This window comes from Meles meles, chromosome 3 (assembly GCF_922984935.1).
Source record: "Meles meles chromosome 3, mMelMel3.1 paternal haplotype, whole genome shotgun sequence".
NCBI classification, from domain to species: domain Eukaryota; kingdom Metazoa; phylum Chordata; class Mammalia; order Carnivora; family Mustelidae; genus Meles; species Meles meles.
Window position 1 is genome coordinate 5448680 of NC_060068.1, and position 15671 is coordinate 5464350.

At 38.6% G+C, this 15671-nt stretch overlaps 1 pseudogene; it reads right to left on the reverse strand.

The window, feature by feature from the left end:
- LOC123938380 overlaps window positions 1-15295 on the reverse strand; it is a 29115-nt pseudogene extending 13820 nt beyond the window's left edge.
- Between the last annotated feature and the right edge of the window lie 376 nt (window positions 15296-15671).

Here is a 15671-nt window from a genome sequence, read left to right on the forward strand (position 1 = left end):
CTTCCGGATTCATGTAAAACATGAAATGTATACATTTAATTTATTAAATTATTATCACTGTTCAAAGCTTTGAGAAATAACCTGATTTTGACTAAATTTTTTTTAAGTATTTAAATTTACTTATTCAGCGTAACAGTATTCATTGTTTTTGCACAACACCCAGTGCTCCTTGCAATATGTGCCCTCCCTATTACCCACCACCTGTTCCCCCAACCGCCCACCCCCGAGCCTTCAAAACACTCAGGTTGATTTTCAGGGTCCATAGTCTCTTATGGTTCGCCTCCCCTACCATTTTTTTTTTTTATAAACCTATAATGTATTTTTATCCCCAGGGGTACAGGTCTGTGAATCGCCAGGCTTACACACTTCACAGCACTCACATTAGCACATACCCTCCCCAATGTCCATAACCCCCTCCCCCTCTCCCAGCCCCACCTCCCCCCAGCAAACCCCAGTTTGTTTTGTGAGATTGAGTCATTTAAGGTTTGTCTCCCTCCCAATCCCATCTTGTTTCATTTATTCTTCTCATATCCCCCTAACCCCCTATGTTGCATCTCCACGTCCTCATATCAGGGAGATCATATGATAGTTGTCTTTCTCCGACTGACTTAATTCACTAAGCATGATACCCTCTAGTTCCATCCACGTCATCGCAAATGGCAAGATTTCATTTCTTTTGATGGCTGCATAGTATTCCATTGTGTATATATACCACATCTTCTTTATCCATTCATCTGTTGATGGACATCTAGGTTCTTTCCATAGTTTGGCTATTGTAGACATTGCTGCTATAAACATTCGGGTACACATGCCCTTTCCAATCACTGCGTTTGTATCTTTAGGGTAAATACCCAGTAGTGCAATTGCTGGGTCATAGGGTAGTTCTATTTTCAACATTTTGAGGAACCACCATGCTGTTTTCCAGAGTGGTTGCACCAGCTTGCATTCCCACCAACAGTGGAGGAGGGTTCCCCTTTTTCCGCATTCTCGCATCTGTCATTGCCTGACTTGTTAATTTTAGCCATTCTGACTGGTGTGAGGTGATGTCTCATTGTGGTTTTGATTTGTATTTCCCTGATGCCGAGTGACGTGGAGCACTTTTTCATGTGTCTGTTGGCCATCTGGATGTCTTCTTGGCAGAAATGTCTGTCCATGTCCTCTTCCCATTTCTTGATTGGATTTTTTGTTCTTTGGGTGTTGAGTTTGCTAAGTTCCTTATAGATTTTGGATACTAGCACTTTATCTGATACGTCGTTTGCAAATATCTTTTCCCATTCTGTCAGTTGTCTTTTGGTTTTGTTAACTGTTTCCTTTGCTGTGCAAAAGCTTTCAATCTTGATGAAATCCCAATAGTTCATCTTTGCCCTTGCTTCCTTTGACTTTGCTGATGTTCCTAGGAAGACGTTACTGCGGCTGAGGACAAAGAGGTTGCTGCCTGCGATCTCCTCAAGGATTTTGATGGATTGCTTTCTCACATTGAGGTCCTTCATCCATTTGGAGTCTATGTTCGTGTGTGGTGTAAGGAAGTGGTCCAATTTCATTTTTCTGCATGTGGCTGTCCAATTTTCCCAGCACCATTTATTGAAGAGACTGTCTTTTTTCCATTGGACATTCTTTCCTGCTTTGTCGAAGATTAGTTGACCATAGAGTTGAGGGTCTATTTCTGGGCTCTGTATTCTGTTCCATTGATCTATGTGTCTGTTTTTGTGCCAGTACCATGCTGTCTTGATGAAAACAGCTTTGTAATAGAGCTTGAAGTCCAGAATTGTGATGCCACCCACTTTGGCTTTCTTTTTCAATATTCATTTGGCTATTCGAGGTCTTTTCTGGTTCCATATAAATTTGAGGATTATTTGTTCCATTTCTTTGAAAAAAATGGACGGTATTTGATAGGGATTGCATTAAATGTGTAGATTGCTTTAGGTAGCATAGACATTTTCACAATATTTATTCTTCCAATCCAGGAGCATGGAACATTTTTCCATTTCTTTGTGTCTTCCTCAATTTCTTTCATGAGTACTTTATAGTTTTCTGCATACAGGTTCTTAGCCTCTTTGCTTAGGTTTATTCCTAGGTATCTTATAATTTTGGGTGCATTTGTAAATGGGATTGAATCCTTAATTTCTCTTTCTTCTGTCTTGTTGTTGGTGTACAGAAATGCAACTGATTTCTGTGCATTGATTTTATATCCTGACACTTTACTGAATTCCTGTACAAGTTCTAGCAGTATTGGAGTGGAGTCTTTTGGGTTTTCCACATATAGTATCATATCATCTGTGAAGAGTGATAGTTTGAATTCTTCTTTGCCAATTTGTATGCCTTTAATTTCATTTTGTGTCTGATTACTGAGGCTAGGACTTCTAGTACTATGTTGAATAGCAGTGGTGATAATGGACATCCCTGCTGTGTTCCTGACCTTAGCGGAAAAGCTTTCAGTTTTTCTCCATTGAGAATGATATTTGCGGTGGGTTTTTCATAGATGGCTTTGATAATATTGAGGTATGTGCCCTCTATCCCTACACTTTGAAGAGTTTGGATCAGGAAGGGATGCTGTACTTTGTCAAATGCTTTTTCAGCATCTATGGAGAGTATCATATGGTTCTTGTTCTTTCTTTTATTAATGTGTTCTATCACATTGATTGATTTGTGCATGTTGATGCAACCCTGTAGCCCTGGAATAAATCCCAATTGATCGTGGTGAATAATCCTTTTAATGTACTGTTGAATCCTATTGGCTACTTTGTGGGTGAGAATTTTTGCATCTGTGTTCATCAAGGATATTGGTCTGTAGTTCTCTTTTTTGGTGGGGTCCTTGTCTGGTTTTGGGATCAAGGTGATGCTGGCCTCATAGAATGAGTTTGGAAGTTTTCATTCCATTTCTATTTTTTGGAACAGTTTCAGGAGAATAGGAATGAGTTCTTCTTTAAATGTTTGGTAGAATTCCCCTGGGAAGCCGTCTGGCCCTGGGCTTTTGTTTGTTTGGAGATTTTTATTGACTGTTTCAAACTCCTTACTGGTTATGGGCATGTTCAGGTTTTCTATTTCTTCCTGGTTCGGTTGTGGTAGTTTATATGTCTCTAGGAATGCATCCATTTCTTCCAGATTGTCAAATTTGTTGGCGTAGAGTTTCTCATAGTATGTTCTTATAATTGTCTGTATTTCTTTGGTGTTAGTTGTGATCTCTCCTCTTTCGTTCATGATTTTATTTATTTGGGTCCTTTCTCTTTTCTTTTTGATGAGTCTGGCCAGGGGTTTATCAATCTTATTGATTCTTTCAAAGAACCAGCTCCTAGTTTCATTGATTTTTTCTATTGTTTTTTTTTTTTTTTTTTGGTTTCTATTTCATTGATTTCTTCTCTGATCTTTATGATTTCTCTTCTCCTGCTGGGTTTACGGTTTCTTTCTTGTTCTTTCTCCAGCTCATTTACGTGTAGGGTTAGGTTGTGTACTTGAGACCTTTCTTGTTTCTTGAGAAAGGCTTGTACTGCTATATATTTTCCTCTCAGGACTGCCTTTGCTGTGTCCCACAGATTTTGAACCATTGTGTTTTCATTATCATTTGTTTCCATGAAATTTTTCAATTCTTCTTTAATTTCCTGGTTGACCCATTCATTCTTTAGAAGGATGCTGTTTAGTCTCCATGTATTTGGGTTCTTTCCAGCTTTCCTCTTGTGATTGAGTTCTAGCTTCAGAGAGTTGTGGTCTGAAAATATGTGGGGAATGATCCTAATCTTTTAATACTAGTTGAGACCTGATTTGTGACCCAGGATGTGATCTATTCTGGAGATGGTTCCATGTGCACTAGAGAAGAATGTGTATTCTGTTGCTTTGTGATGAAATGTTCTGAATATATCTGTGATGTCCATCTGGTCCAGTGTGTCATTTAAGGTCTTTATTTCCTTGTTGATCTTTTGCTTGGATGATCTGTCCATTTCAGTGAGGGGAGTGTTCAAGTCCCCTACTATTATTGTATTATTATTGATGTGTTTCTTTGATTTTCTTATTAATTGATTTATCGTGCTGGCTGCTCCCACGTTAGGGGCATAGATATTTAAAATTGTTAGACCTTCTTGTTGGACAGACCCTTTGAGTAGGATATAGTGTCCTTCCTTATCTCTTATTATAGTCTTTGGCTTAAAATCTAATTGATCTGATATAAGGATTGCCACCCCAGCTTTCTTCTGATGCCCATTAGCATGGTAAATTGCTTTCCAACCCCTCACTTTCAATCTGGAGGTGTCTTCGCGTCTAAAATGAGTTTGTTGTAGGCAACATACTGATGGGTTTTCTTTTTTTATCAATTCTGATACCCTGTGTCTTTTGATTGGGTCATTTAGCCCATTAACATTCAGGGTACCTATTGAGAGATATGAATTTAGTGCCATTATTAGCCTGTAAGGTGACTGTTACTGTATATTGTCTCTGTACCTTTCTGATCTACTACTTTTAGGCTCTCTCTTTGCTTAGAGGACCCCTTTCAATATTTCCTGTAGAGCTGGCTTTGTGTTTGCAAATTCTTTCAGTTTTTGTTTGTCCTGGAAGCTTTTTATCTCTCCTTCTATTTTCAATGATAGCCTAGCTGGATAGAGTATTCTTGGCTGCATGTTTTTCTCATTTAGTGCTCTGAATATATCATGCCAGCTCTTTCTGGCTCTTTCTGGCCTGCCAGATCTCTGTGGATGAGTCTGCTGCCAATCTGATATTTTTACTATTGTATGTTATAGACTTCTTTTCCCGGGCTGCTTTCAGGATTTTCTCTTTGTCACTAAGACTTGTAAATTTTACTATTAGATGAAGGGTGTGGACCTATTCTTGTTGACTTTGAGGGGGGTTCTCTGCATCTCCTGGATTTTGATGCTTGTTCCCTTTGCCATATTAGGGAAATTCTCTCCAATAATTCTCTCCAATAGACCTTCTGCTCCCCTCTCTCTTTCTTCTTCTTCTGGAATCCCAATTATTCTAATGTTGTTTCGTCTTATGGTGTCACTTATCTCTCGAATTCTCCTCTCGTGGTCCTGTAGCTGTTTGTCCCTCCTTTGCTCAGCTTCTTTATTCTCTGTCATTTGGTCTTCTATATCACTAATTCTTTCTTCTGCCTCATTTATCCTCGCAGTGAGAGCCTCCATTTTTGATTGCACCTCATTAATAGCTTTTTTTATTTCTACTTGGTTAGATTTTAGTTCTTTAATTTATCCAGAAAGGACTTTTATATCTCCAGAGAGGGTTTCTCTAATATCTTCCATGCCTTTTTCGAGCCCGGCTAGAACGTTCAGAATCGTCATTCTGAACTCTTGATCTGACATATTACCAATGTCTGTGTTGATTAGGTCCCTCTTGTTCTTTTGTTTGTGGTGATTTTTTCTGCCTTGTCATTTTGTCCAGATAAGAGGAAATGAAGGATCAAATAAAATACTAAAAGGGTGGCAAAGACCCCAGAAAAATGCGCTGTAACCAAATCAGAGGAGACCCCAAATTGTGGGGGGGAGAAAGGGGATAAAAGGAGGTTCAGAAAAAAAATTTAAAAAATAAAACAAATAAAGAAAAAATATAAAAAAGGAAGAAATAAAATATATTTAAATAGTCAAAAAATGTTAAAAAAGAAAAGGGGAAAAGTTTTAAAAAATTTAGCAGAAGAAGAAAAAAGAAAGAAAAAAATTTGAAAAAAGAAAAAAAAATTGAATTAACTGCAAGACTAAAGAATCATGGGGAAAAAGCCATGAGTTCCGTGCTTTGCTTTCTCCTCCTCTGGATTACCGCTGCTGTCTTAGGAATTGAACCTGCTTTCCTTGATAGATGAACTTCGTCCTGGCTGGATATTTTGTTGATCTTCTGGGAGAGGGGCCTGTTGTAGTGACTCTCAAGTGTCTTTGCCCGAGGCGGGATTACACTGCCCTTACCGGGGGCTGGACTAAGTAATCGGCTCGGGTTTGCTTTTGGGAGCTTCTGTTCACTGAACGCTTTCCGTAGAGTTCGTGAGGATGGGAATGAAAATGGCGGACTCCTAGTCTCCGGCCTGGAGGAGCTGAGAGCCCGGGGCCCCCCTCCTCAGAGCACCCCCAGAGGACAGCACCCAATCACTCCCGTATCCACAGCCTCCAGCTCCGCTCCGAGCTCACCCAGCCTGCGACCAGTTCAAGGTAAACCCGAGCTGAGAGTTCAGTCCTCGGCTCTGTCTCTGTAGCCAGCTTCTCTGTTCTAACACCTGCGAGCTCTGTGACACTCCGGCACCCCCGATCCTTCTGTGACCCTGCGGGACCTGGGGCCACGCTGACCCCGCATGGGCTTCACCCCGGTTTAGCCTCTGGAGCAATGTCCCTCAGTGGAACAGACTTTTAAAAGTCCTGATTTTGTGCTCCATTGCTCCACCACTTACCGGGAGCCGGCCCCTCCCCCTGCGGTCTATCTTCCAGTCGTTTTAGTTTCACTTCTCTGCCAGTCCTACCTTTCAGAAAGGGGTTGATTTTCTGTTTCTAGAATTGCTGTTTTTCTTCTCTTCGATCTCCCATTGGATTTGTTGGTGTTTGCAATGTTTAGATAAGCTATCGAGCTGATCTCCTGCTACCTGCTGTAGTCTCAGCCTGCTACTTCTCTGCCATCTTGACTCCTCCTCTGATTTTGACTAAATTTTTAACTTAATCCAGTAAATATCTGACTTAATAACTCTTATCTTTGGTTAAATGAAATTTTGTTCCCACATCAAAATTAAATTTTGTGCTGGCTATTGATAGTATGTTGACGTTGGTAATTCAAACAGTTTTGCAAACAATGCGTCTGTTACTGGAAACCATAGACAAGAATGCAAATGGACAAGGGTGTTCCACCATGGGAAAACAATGTGTAAGGAAGTTAGCTTCCCTAAGGTTTAATTATGAGAAACTTCTTGCCAAGTAATTAGCATAGGCTTTCCACATGTCTTAATGAGATCATGGCAAGGAAAGGAGTGTTTTCATTTTGCCTCAACACACCCATACACAAATGAAGAGACTTTTCTTGAGGTTTGAACATGATATTTAATCTTTAAGCACAGTAGTTTGATGATTTGAGGGGAACAGACTGGTTAAATACATAAGTAAATTATAGGCTCACTAAGTTCTTTCCTCTTAGCTTATAAAGAGGGCAGACTTGCAGTGTGAATGCATATGTTTGTGTATTTGTAAAAAAATATGGGCTTATAATTAACTGTTGTAGGATCTAATCAAGTACAATTTTTATATATTGTGAATATTTGGAGGCAACATAAATTGTAGTGTCATTTGAGTAATGTCCTCAGTATCAGGAACTAATAATGTTTACTCAGAAATAAATGTATTTATTGTATTTCTTTTCCTTTTTTTTTTTTTTTTTTGGATCCCACTATAAATTTCTTCCCATTCCTTTTGAAAGTGGCATTGCTAACACTCTGTTACTCAACCAGTAGTGCGGGAGCATCCAATCTCTTTGAATGATATCCCCTCATTGAATTTGTTTCTCTTACTAAAAGTTAGAGAGTTAGAGTGTAAGTAAAATCTAATCCCAAAACTTCAACTTTAATCTATCTTGTGCTCTGTCTAAAAAGCATATGACCCTGACTGGTAGCACATTTTAGACATATCTACTGATGATGGTCATGACACAAGCTAAACTGTTTCTTAACAAATTTCCACAATGATAAATCATTGTTATACTCTTAGTATAGCACTTCTTATCTAGGAAAATTTTAATATATTAATTAACAAGTTTGTGCCACTTCAGGAAAAAACAAAACAAAACAAAACAAAACAAAACAGGGGCATTAATACTGGTCACCTGCAGTGTGTATATACACACATTGTCTCTGTTATATATGTGATATATATCCCTTATTTTAAGGAATTGTCTCAAGTGATTATGGAGGTTTGCAAGTCAAAGTCCAAAATCTGCAGGGTCAACAAGCACCCTGGAAATGAAAGAACTGTTAATGCTGCAGTTAATGTCTGAAGGTCTTCTGATACCTGATTACCTCCTGGTCAGAAGAGTTCAAATGTTTGTTCCATTTAAGTTTCAGATGATTGAATAAGACTCACCACATCATGGAATAAAAATCTGCTTTACTAGTAGTGCCTGGGTGGCTCAGTGGGTTGAAGCCTCTGCCTTCTGCTCAGGTCATGATCCCAGAGTCCTAGGATCAAGTCCTGCATTGGGCTCCTTGCTCAGCAAGGAACCCCTCCCCCCCACGCCTGCCTCTCTGATCTCGGTCTGTCAAATAAATAAATAAAATTAAAAAAAAATATCTTCTGTACTCAAAGTCCACTGAATTAAATGTTAGTCTTATCCAAAACACTCTTACAAAAACATCTAGATTAATATTTGACCACAACCACATATCTGAGCACGCCACATTGATATGTAAAATTACCGATGCAATTTCATATTCAGATTATTCATTTCTAGCATATGGTAGCACACTGGTTTTTAGGTATTAATCTCATACCATGAACAATTCGCTGGATTAATTAGTTTTTTTAGTACTTTTAAATTAGACTATTTGGGATTTTCTATATATAAGATTATGTTATCTGTAAGTATAGATCTTCCTTTCCAATTTGTATGTCTATTTCTTGTTTAATTTCTCTAACTGTTATTTCCAATACTATGTTGAATAAAAGTGACAAAAGTGAGCACATCCTTAAGTTATTTTGTTCTTTATATTAGAATAAAAGATTTCAATCTCTCAGGTTTTCTGGAAAGATGGCAGGATAGGAGGACCCCAAGTTTGTCTTACACCACAGAAACAATTAGATAACCTTCACAGCAGTGTAAGTAACCCAGAAACCAACCCAAAGACTGGCAGAACAAATGTCATAACTAAAGGTAGAGAAGAGACCACATTGAGCAAGGTAAGGAGGGTGATGACTTCTGGGAGCAAAACAGAACAGGGACACTGCACCACAGGAGCTAACTACAGGACCTCTTTTCCATAAGACTATTTTCATTAACAGCAGGAGAAGTAGTCAACTTTCCTAACACACAGAAACAGACAGAGAAAAGTTAAACAAAATGAGGATATGGAGGAAAATCTCCCAAATGAAGAATAGGACAAAACCACATCAAGAGACCAAAGCAAAATGGAAATAAGCAATATGCCTGAGAGATGATTTAAAAACAATTAACATACAGAAATCCAGATAACCTGGGGAAAGAATGGAGGACATCAATGAGACTCTTTTTTTATTATTTTTAAAGGATTTTTCTTAATTATTTGTTGGACAGAGAGAAGGAGAGCACAGACGGGGGAGCTGCAGACAGAGGGAAAAGCAGTTTCACACTGAACAGGGAGTCCAATGGAAGATTCCAGCCAAGGACTCTGGGATCATGACCTGAGCCAAAGGCAGATGCTTTACCAACTGATTCACCCAGATGCCCCATCAGTGATACTCTTAACACAGAAATTTAAAAAAAATGAATCAGAGATAAAAAACACAATAAAGGAAATTAAAAAAAATAAATTTTTGTTTGTTTCTTTTTTGTTTCAGAAGTGGAATTTAGCAAATTCATCACTTACATATGACACCTGGTTCTCATCAAAACAACTTCTTTCCTTAATACCCATCACCAATTTAACAAATCCCCCTACTGCCTCACCTCTACCACTTCCCAGTTTGTTCTCTGTATTTTAAAGCCATCCACTTCCTGTCCTATCTCAGATTCCAGTGTATTCTTTGAAAGAATCAAAAGAACCCAAAGAATTAAAAACATGTACCAAACAATGAAAATGCCCTTACCCCTAAAGCTCAGGGATTGATGTGGACCATATCACAAATGGGCTACTGGACTGGGTAGAGAATACAGACTGGCTGCACTGTTTGGACATGAGTGAATGAGTCTAGAATTTTCACACCTAGCCTTACTATTTGTGAGGCATCATCAAACCTAAAATCTAGCCAAGATCCTCTCCCCTGTGGGTTACTGCTAGGACATCAGCAGGTCTTTCTTTCTGTCACTCTATTATCTAAACAGCAGTGAGATTCACAAATATAAAATATATCCTGTCATTTCCTGTTTGATACCTTTTGATAATCCATCATTTTTCTCAGTGTAAAATCCAAAAACCCTTATAGGACCTTCAATTATCTGCAGGAACAAGCTCTTGCTTTCTCTCCAAACTTGTCTCCTTCCTCCATCCCCGCATTGCCAAGACTTCTTCTCCTGACATTCATGCAATGCTCCCTGTCTGGGATACCACATCCATTCTTATTCTCCTCATCTGTAAAGTGTAGATTAAAGTACAATGTAAACATAGAAAGCTTTCTAAAGATGCTATGTTAATTCAGACCTTACTGTTCCATGTAGATAAACCAGCTTATACTCTATTGTTTCACAGAAAACATCAAAAATAGAAATAAATCCATTACTCCTTGGATAAGTCAATTTGTACGTCTCTCCTTCAAAACTAGAGGCTCTATTCGGGCCAAATATCCCTTGGCCATTTCTTTACTTTGTGTCCCTGGGCAATACAAACTGCAAGAAGAGGACTGGTATATATAAAGAGCTTGAAAATATCTGTGGAATTAATTAATGAGACAGTAGGCAGGAGTAGCAGAGGCTACTAAACAATGGCTGAATAAAAGAAAGTTTGACTCCTTTCTTCTTGCCTTCCTTCCCACCTATCTGTTCCCTTCCCTTTCCTTTTCTTCCTTTTCCCTCATTTTCCCCTTCCACTTGAACATGCTCTCTCTCGTCTTTTGTCTTTCTCTCCCCTTCTCCCTTTCTCACCTTCCCTCACCACCCATCTCTCTCCCTCCACTTATGCCTCCTTCCCTTTGTCTTCCTCCTTCCCATGCTCCATTTCGTTCCTAGGATTTAATTAAACTGAAAACATTAAAATATCTAAGTTCCTGTAGATAAACTTGGGCATTTCAAATATTCTTTATTTTTGTCGTGAGAAGATAATTTAAGTCAACAATAATTTATATGTCTTTTCCTTTTTTTTCCACTTATTTATTCCACAGACATTTAATAGGCACAAGTACCACCAGGAACTGAATCTGTAACACCAGTTTCCTATCTGTGCTTCAAAGATGTATAACTTTCACCACATATGCTTTATGAACTCAGGAGAAATTCTCCTGTGAAATCTGAAAATAGTGTGTAAAATCTTCATACCCTTGAATCATATGATTAAATTCTTACCAGATGATGAAACTTCCAAAGGACAAAAATGCCCCTAGAGTGATGTTGTAGAGGCAATTTATCTTCTAAAGAGTTGTTTCCAAGAGGCCATGAAGAAACTCTTTCATTATGGCTTATATAATTCAAAATGGCACCAAGGATGACATTCAGGTTTGAATTCTCTGAATCTGTTACTCATATATTCCCAGACATGATCCATTACATGTTCTGTGCTAATTTTCCTTCCCTGAGAAACAAACAAACAACAGCAACAACAACAAACCCTCCCCTTCACTCTTATCCTGTAGATAAGAGATTTTTCTCTTTCTTTTTTTTCTTTTCTAACAGCCTCTTTGAATTCTTGATTCCTAAAACTTTAGATAACAGGGTTCAGCAGTGGAGTAACGACAGTGTAGAAGACAGAAATGATCTTGTTGATTTAAGGTAATAAGTGGTCATTGGGGCAAACAGACATGGAGATCATGATCCCATACTAGATAGTGACAACAGCCAAATGGGAGCCACATGAGGAAAAGTTCTTCATCCATCCAGATGCTGAAGGGATTCTCAGTATGGTAGATACAATGAAAACATAGGACACAAGTGTAATAAGAAAACAAATGCACTGCTCTGCAACTGACAGGATGAAGATGACCATCCTAGTGAGATACACATTGGAACATGAGAGATGCATGAGAGGAGGGAGGTCACAGAAGATATGATTGATCTGATTAGGACCACAGAAATCCAACTAGGAAATCATTAGGGAGGGCTGAAATCCTGTGCCAACACCTGTCAATCAGGAGACTGCCACCAACCTGGTGCAGATCTCAGGACTCATAAGGAAAGAGTAGTGGAGTGGGCTGCAGATGGCCAGGTATCGGTCATAGGCCAACATGGCCAGAAGGAAACACTCAGTAGCCCCAAAGAACACAAAGAAGTAAAGCTGTGTCATACAGGCAGGGAAGGAGATGAGTTGGTTGTGAGAGAACAGGTTGGCTAGGAGAAGGGGCACGGTGGTAGATGTTTACCAGATCTCCAGAAAGAAGAGGCATTTGAGAAATACATACATGGGTGAGTGCAGCCTCTGGTCTTGGATCACCACTGCAACAATGACAACGTTTTCTGTGACTGTGAGAAAGTAGACTAACAGGAAGATAGCAAAGAACAGTGTCTGCCATCCAAGAAAGTTCTGGAATCCTAGCAGCTGATATTTAGTGCACTGGACACATTTGGTGGTTTCATTGCCTGTGGAAGGAAAAACACTATACACCAGCCATCCAAATATTTGTAGCTCTTGATGTTTAGCAGTTCAGAGACTATTTTTTTTAAAGATAGATCTTTGTGTACAACACTTTATAGGAACAAATGCATACTATCACCTTGGTTTTATAAGAAAATATTTAGATATCAGAAGCTAAAAAAGGATGTTAGATCTTGGAAAGAAGGTCAGCAAATTCCACTTGTGTTCTCTGAAATATAGAAGTCTCAGGTCTAAATATTAAAAAAAAATACAACTCTAATGGAAACCAAGTTTGGAAACCAAGAATAATAACAATTAAAAAAACAACAGTCTTATATGAAAGCAATGAATTTTCTTTTCTTACATATGGGCTTTGTCTGATAAACAGTGGGAAAAGAAAATCTCCTAGACATCTTAGGGTAGTTTATTCATTCTCCTCTCAAATAGTAATTGTGGATACTTTGAGCTCTCTCCTTCTCTCTCTCTGATGCTTTGTGCTGAGCTCACCTGTAACTCCACTGACATCCTTTCTTGTCCAGTTGGATACTGTGATCTCTCACTGAGCAGGTATCTTGTATACTTTCAACATATCACCTTTCTTTGTTTTCCTTTCATTTATTTTATTATATTTTTATATTATAAAGAATCTATTATATTATTATATTATTTTTTATTATAATTTATATAATCTATTTATTAGATTTTTTTACAATTAGTCTTTTTTTTAGTATTTCCTTTTTTAATTTTTTTATAAACATATAATGTATTATTAGCCCCAGGGGTACAGGTCTGTGAGTCACCAGTTTTATATACTTCACAGCACTCACCATAGCACATACCTTCCCCAATGTCCATAACCCCACCACCCTCTCCCAATCACCCGACCTCCAGCAACCCCCAGGTTGTTTTGTGAGATTAAGAGTCTCTTATGATTTGTTTCCCTCCCAATCCCATTTTGTTTCATTTATTCATTTCTTAACCCCCAATGCCCCCCACATTAGATCTCCACTTCCTAATATCAGAGAGATCATATGATAGTTGCCTTTCTCAGACTGACTTATCTCACTAAGAATAGTACCCTCTAGTTCCATCCATGTCGTTGCAAATGGCAAGATTTCATTACTTTTGATGGCTGCATAGTCTTCCAGTATATATATATATATATATATATATATATATAATCACATCTTCTTTATCCATTCATCTGTTGATGGACATCTAGGTTTGTTCCATAGTTTGGCTATTGTAGACATTGCTCCTATGAACATTCTGGTGCACATGCTCCTTCAAATCACTACATTTGTATCTTAGGGTAAATATCCAGCAGGCAATTGCTGGATCAGAGGGTAGCTCTATTTTCAACTTTTTGAGGAACATACATGCTGTTATGCTGTTTTCCAGAGTGGTTGCACCAGCTTGCATTCTCAGCAACAGTGGAGGAGGGTTCCCCTTTCTCCACATCCTCGCCAGCATCTGTCATTTCCTGACTTGTTAATTTTAGCCATTCTGACTGGTGTGAGGAGGTATCTCATTGTGGTTTTGATTTGTATTTCCCTGATGCCGAGTGATGTGGAGAATTTTTTCAAGTGTCTGTTGGCCATCTGGATGTCTTCTTTGCAGAAATGTCTGTTCTTGTCTTCTGACCATTTCTCGATTGGATTGTTTGTTCTTTGGGTGTTGAGTTTGCTAAGCTCTTTATAGATTTTTGGATACTAGCCCTTTATCTGATATGTTGTTTTCAAATATCTTCTCCCATTCTGTCAGTCGTCTTTTGGTTTTGTTAACTGCTTCCTTTGCTGTGCAAAAGCTTTCAATCTTGATGAAGTCCCAATAGTTCATTTTTGCCCTCGCTTCTGTTGCCTTTGGCGATGTTCCTAGGAAGACGTTGTTGCGGCTGAGGTCGAAGAGGTTGCTGCCTGTGTTCTCCTCAAGGATTTTGATGGATTGCTTTCTCACATTGGGGTCCTTCATCCATTTGGAGTCTATGTTCGTGTGTGGTGTAAGGAAGTGGTCCAATTTCATTTTTCTGCATGGGGATGTCCAATTTTCCCAACACCATTTGTTGAAGAGGCTGTCTTTTTTCCATTGGACATTCTCTCCTGCTTTGTTGAAGATTAATTGACCATACAGTTGAGGGTCTATTTCTGGGCTCTCTATTCTGTTCCATTGATCTATGTGTCTGTTTTTTGCCAGTACCATACTGTCTTGATGATTACAAGCTTTGTAATAGAGCTTGAAGTCTGGAATTGTGATGCCACCAACTTTGGCTCTCTTTTTCAATATTCCTTTGGCTATTTGAGGTCTTTTCTGGTTCCTTTCATTTATTTTAAGAGCTATCCCTGATTAAAGGCAACATCCAGTCACCACACCTGAGCTTCTCTGCAATAAATGAGATAAGAAACAATACATAATGCTGTTATTTTAAAATTTGTAACCAATAACATCAGTGTGTCTTAAGTGCTGTGGAAACTTTCATTCATCTATTTACCCTTCTGCTTTCTCCAGTGACTATTTCATATTTTTTTCTCTTTTGGAAGCCTCCAACACTTTCTCGTCTATCTATACCTTAACCAAAAGACTTACTGCTCAGAATGGAAAAACAAAAAACAAACAAACAAAAAAAAAAACAAAAATAGACAAACAAAAAAAGAATACTCCAATAGGAATATCCAGATACTCAGGCACCTAAATGCCCCAGCTACCACCTTCAATTCCTCTGCATGTGCTTCCTACATCTTACTCCAAATTTAAGGCAAACCCCACCATATTTGTTTTAATTTCTATCCCCTCCCACCTAGTGGAAGATTTTGCAGACATTACACTTTCTTATTCCTCTGAATTTACAATAGTCCCTCTCTGCCAGATAATGTCTTCAGTAGGAAACCAGACTGTTTACCTACCTCTCCCATTAGAGGATGGGAACATGGATGTTTCAGTGGCTTAGTTGGTTAAGCATCTCCTTTCTCAGTTCATGATCTCAGGGTCCTGGTATCAAGTCCTGTATTGGGTTTCTTGCTCAGAAGGGAGGCAGCTTCTCTCTATGCCTGATACTCCCCTTCCTTGTGTTTGCACAATCTCTCTTTCTCTTCATCTCTCTGAAAAAATATAAGTAAAATACATTTTTAAGTTTTTAAAGGTTTTATTTATTTATTTATTTATTTATTTATTTGACAGGGATCACAAGTAAGCAGAGAGGCAGGCAGCGAGAGTGGGGGAGGAAGGCTCCCTGCTAACAGAGAGCTCAATGCAGGGCTAGATCCCAGGACCCTGAGAACATAACCTGAACCAAAAAAAAAAAAAA